The sequence below is a fragment of the Prunus avium genome, chromosome 4, assembly GCF_965620075.1.
Source record: "Prunus avium chromosome 4, drPruAviu1.hap1.1, whole genome shotgun sequence".
NCBI lineage: Eukaryota > Viridiplantae > Streptophyta > Magnoliopsida > Rosales > Rosaceae > Prunus > Prunus avium.
This window is the reverse complement of record NC_142287.1, coordinates 26161583-26167054: the sequence shown is the minus strand read 5'-3', so window position 1 is coordinate 26167054 and position 5472 is coordinate 26161583. Positions and strand designations below refer to the sequence as shown.

The window sequence follows — 5472 nt, the reverse complement described above, 5'->3', positions numbered from 1 at the left end:
ACCATGGAAGTGATTGCTTGACAAATCTAGTTTCCTGATATTGCTAGATGGTAGATACAGTGGTAGCTCTCCAGAAAAAAAGTTACAGTTGAAATCAAGTATCTCAAGATGCTTCAAGGATGAGAAGAATTGAGTTTCAAGTGTGTCACAACCCAATTTTTTTTAATTTTAATTTTAATTTTAATTTTATTGGAAGTGTGAGGTAAAAGAAAACTAATAAAACTAAAAACCTAAATAGCAAGAAACATGAGAACTGATCGTAAACTTCTATTTAAACCAAAGTAATTTACATTGTAATTTTGCAAGCAAAATAACAGGAAAGTATATACTTTTAACAAAGCATCCAAAACTATCCACAACTCGTTCTTCTTGTTTCCACGTCACAAACTAAACTTTAGATTCAAAACCTGCAATAGATTCAATAAGAGGTGAGCATTACATGCTCAATAGGGGTCCTATGTCTTATGTGATTAGTGAGATTTTTAATGTACAATTTATGCAATGCATGAATGAACTTCAATTCTACCCAACCCGTTAATCTATATAATAGGGCAAGCAAATCTGCATGTCCCATACCATGCATTTTACCACTGTGATTCTGAATGCCCCATTATATAAACTAACACCCATCTCAGTTATCCCATAATTCCCCTTTTCTCATTTTACTTTGAGACAAGATTATTTAATATCTTAAAATATTTAACCTGAACACTATCTGAAATTTTTGTTTAAGAGAGTCATCTGTAGTACTGCTAAAATTCTATGGAACAAAACCTGCATTCGTATGGAAACTTGCCGAAACTTTAATTTCAGAGACAAAGAAGATTATTGTAATGTCCTCCTATCAAATTAAGTTCGTTTCACTCAGTTCTTTGCATCCATAAACATTGGGACTGACCTGGACAGCCAAATATGTCGTTTTTGCCAGTAGAAAGAACAATATATATGTAGCTGAAGTTGTATTTGTTGCTTAATTTGCTTTCATAAGCATTTTTGTATTCAGTTGATTTAGTATTCATGATTTTAGACAGCCAAAATCTGACCTTTTTGTTGCTTGCAAAAGCTAGCGTGAAGAAATCGAATCCCATAAAAAAGACATAATTATAAGGACAAACTGTGCCTTACTCCATCAGGAACACAAGACGACAAAAAAGAAAGAAAAGAATTGAAAGTTTAAAATTAAAAAGTACAATAATATATCTAACCTCCAAGCCTTCTTTTCATCATGTTGATGCGCACTATTATCGTCACATAGAGCCTATCTTGTATATTGTCTATGAAGCGAAAATATGTGTATCTCCATGTCTTGTTAATAATTAAGGAACCACAAACTCCCCAAAATCCCACTATGAACCCCAATGCGGTGAAAATATAAAACCATGGAAGTTGATGATGCCCATTTCCCTTGTCTTTGTTGTTGTTCTTGTTATTTGCATCAATGTCCTTCTTTGGTCTACACTTATTTGGAAGTGGGGCACCACAAAGTTTTGGGTTGCCCTCAAAGACAGAAGCATCGAAGCTTTGGAGCTGGGTACTTGTTGGTATTGGTCCTTGGAGATTATTGTACGAGACATTAAATTCTTTCAAGAAATTAAGGCTCGCCAATGAGGATGGGACTTTTCCAGACAAATGATTCACAGAAAGATCCAATTTCTCTAAGTTCTTGAGGTTAGATATTTGGTCTGGAATGACGCCGGAGAAGTTGTTGGACTGAAGATACAACTCGCGGAGAAGCTGCAATTGGCCAATCTCAGTTGGTATATCACCACTAACGTTATTGTTAGCTAGGTCTATCCCTCGTCCATAGGAAGACAGTTTTGTCGATATATAAGTTGGATGTGTGGGTGAGCTGCCAAAGAGAGGCAGTTCAAATTCATAAGTGTCTACTTGAGATGCAATCGGTTCATGAACCCATCTTGGTAGTCTACAAAGTTCCTTTGGAAATCCACCTGAAATTTGATTGTATGCCAAGCTTAAATAAAAAAGCCGAGGAAGAGTCCCCAACCAACTTGGAATTGGCCCTGTGATTTGATTACCAGTGAGACTCAAGATCTCTAGATTCTTAAGCTTTGATAACCATATAGGTATTTGACCAGTAAGGTCACAAACATCCAAACCCAAGTACCGAAGATTTTGGAATCCATCCAAATCAGCCATGTCATTATCAGCTGGGATTTCCTCACCTTTAAAGGAACCAGTAAGGATGAGTGCATGAAGACTTTTGCAACCCATTAATATCTTCATGGCCCCTGTGAGGTTGGTGAATCTATTGCGACCAAGTGAGAGGAAGGACAAAGATTTCAATGAAAGAATCTCAACTTGTATTTGTCCCTCTAGATGATTTGCACTCAATCGAATGGCATTTAAGGACCGACATGAGTAAAGGCTTATTGGCAAGATACCAGTGAATTCATTCGCAAGTAGATCAATTTTACTAAGTTGACTGAGTTTGGAGAAATTAAGTGTGGTGATATCTCCTCCCAAGTTGTTGAATGCTAGATGTATTTCAATGAGGTTTGTGCAATTCATCAAAGAAGGGGGCAGAGCACCTTCTAAGTTGTTGAAATCAAGGTTCAGGAGTTTCAACTTGGACAGCTTCCCAAAATTGAGAGGGAGGACACCACTAAATTGATTATAGTAGAGGTCAAGGATTACGAGGTTTGTGAGGTTGGCAATTCTATCACTAATGGGTCCATATAGTGAATTGAGAGGTAATGCCAGTTCTTCAAGTTTGGTAGCATCATAGATATCCTCTGGAAGAAACCCTGAGAGGTTATTGTGGCCAGCACGAAAAACCTGCAGTTCTGAACACTCCCCTAGTCCTCGAGAAATGCTGCCATGAAATTTATTAGAGGAAAAATCCAAAAGCCTAGTCAATGGAGAAGAATGTTTGAGACAAATAGAGGAAGGGATAGACCCTGAGAAGATATTTTTTGCTGACATTGAAACTAGTCAAATTCCTAGCTTGTTGGAAGAGTGAAGATGGAATTGCACCATGGAAGTGATTGCTTGACAAATCCAGTTTTCGAATATAGCTAGATGGTAGATGAAGTGGTAGCTCTCCAGAAAGAAGGTTATAGTTCAAATCAAGGATTTCAATACGATTCAAGGATGAGAGGAATTCAGTTTGAAGTGATCCGTAGAGTGAATTGTGGGAGAGATTCAAGTGGGTGAGATGTGTGAGATTTCCAAGTGATGATGACAAAGGAAAAATTGCTCCTTTGAGCTCTTTGGAGGGTAAGAGCAAATGGGTAACCCAACCATCCTGATTACAAGTGATGCCTTTCCAATGACAACAGTTAACCGAAGTCCAGTTTAAAGGAGGAGAAGATAGAGTGAGGATGAAGGAGAGTAGAGAGCTGCGCTCAATTTGGTTGCATGCTTGAATATTTGTAGAGATAATAGAAGAGAATAAGAGGATGAGAAGGAAGATATGAGCCATTGAGTTATACGGCTGCATTGCTAGCTTTTGTTTCTTGTATTTACGTTGCTCACAGGGTTTGGATATATATATATACACACACGGAGACATAGGAGCAATTAAAGGTATAACTTCTTTCCTTCTTTCCAGCTTGAAATTGATATGTTTATTATAAGGCAAATCATAATTAAGTTGAAAACTGAGGAAGTGGCAGACGACCATAACCACAGAAAGAGAGATATTTCTTCCACTAACGAAACCAAAGCGAACACCTTGCTATTTTAGTTTTCGCGGCACTTGAGATGATCATAATGTGATGACCACGCGTGCTTGAACACTGAGCGATTCCATTTCCGGGAAATGAAGATCTTAGAAATTAAGACTGGCTGAAATTTTATTCTAGGCTTTGGAGTGCTGATCATGATTCAACAAGATTGCCGTCGATATGTGATACCCGTGCATCTTTCATGTGAATTCAAAGTTCCAAGTCGTTTTCTTGTCGATGATTTTTAAGTTCCAAATTGTAAACCACATTAGGTCTAAAGAGGGGGCGGAGATGAGAGGACCAGACCTCCTCATTATTTCAAAGTCTTCGACGATTCCAAGCACTTTGCCTCAGCGGCAGGAAGGCAACCACATTGAAAAAGTTGCAAGATTGTCATAGGTTACCCTCCTTTTCTTCCTTAACTGTTATTTAATACTATCAAGTGTCACATACGGCATGCCAAAACATGGGCTGAGATTGACAAAAGCCATGTGCTTGATCTCAAAAACTCTTCTACCACATCATTTCTATAATAATGCTATTGTATGCTTGCCTATATATATATATAATGCTATTGTATGCCTTTTCAATAGCTTCTTTTAAAAAAAATTGGGATTGTGTCCTTACAATAGGATTTACTAAACCATGTACCTTTTGTTTTGTGAATTTTTAGTTCCTTTAGTGAACCATGTACGGTAAAAATCAATGGTGAAATATTTTTCTGATTTAAGTGATTTTTTTGGCAGAGATGATTTATAAATAATAACGGTGAAATGGGTCATACAAGTGTTCCTTACTATAAAACCTTTGTTGAGAAAGAGTACTCCGTTGTTGAGAGACTGTTGCCTCATAAAGTAATCGGCTAGCCATCACTGCTGATTGATAAAGTGGCAAACAACCTAAGCTACCTAAACCCCACCAGTGCATAAATGTAAATGCAAATGTAAATTTCCACTAATGAAACCAAAGCGAAAGCCTTGTTGGTCTCGCCGTGGGGTTGGGGGAGGCGCTGGCGCACTGCATCAATGCTAAGCGCAATTGATATTTATTAAGGAAAACGAGTGTAAATTGGCCAAGTATGGGATTTTGTTTATTGTGTGATTGGTTGTTCATTTGCCAATTTCTCCTTCTGTAATGATGATTGTGGCATGATGAGTTTGCAATAATGGCAATAGTGTATTGGATGGTCATAGTAAATTAATTAATTAGTTGGACTTCTTCCAACATCAAGTGTTGATAACTTCGCAGGATCTTTCGCGGATCCTAGCTAGGACTGTAAACTGGTCGGCTTCGGATAAGATATATTTGAATTTAAATCCGAATTCATTTATAATCAGATTATTGGATTTGGATCGTATTCATACTATCGGATTGTACTTATCAATCCATATTCGTTACACATCGAATCCAGATCGAATCATATTATTATCATATTTATTTTGAGATGTGCAAAAAATCAAAATTTCATTAGTATTTATTGTATTTATTTACTTTTTATATCAAACTTTGATATTTTATCATAAAAATTAGTTTGAAGTGTATTCTTAGTAAATATAAAACTAAAATTACTCATTTACACATATTAAATATTAATATAAAGCACAGAAAAATTAAATTATACTTCATATATACTAAGTCGAATCGGATTATTATCGGATCGGATCAACTATAATCTGAAATTGATACTTAGGTGACGAGGGGTAAATTTAACTAAACAAACAAGACACAACAACTCAACTATCAAGAGAACACACAGAGCATGCCACAAAGTACCTGCAGCCCTAGA

General features: G+C 36.7%; 1 pseudogene; it reads right to left on the bottom strand.

Moving 5' to 3' along the window:
* Window positions 1-1200: 1200 nt before the first annotated feature.
* On the bottom strand, window positions 1201-3460 carry LOC110757581 (receptor-like protein 2 pseudogene; annotated as a pseudogene).
* Window positions 3461-5472: the final 2012 nt, after the last annotated feature.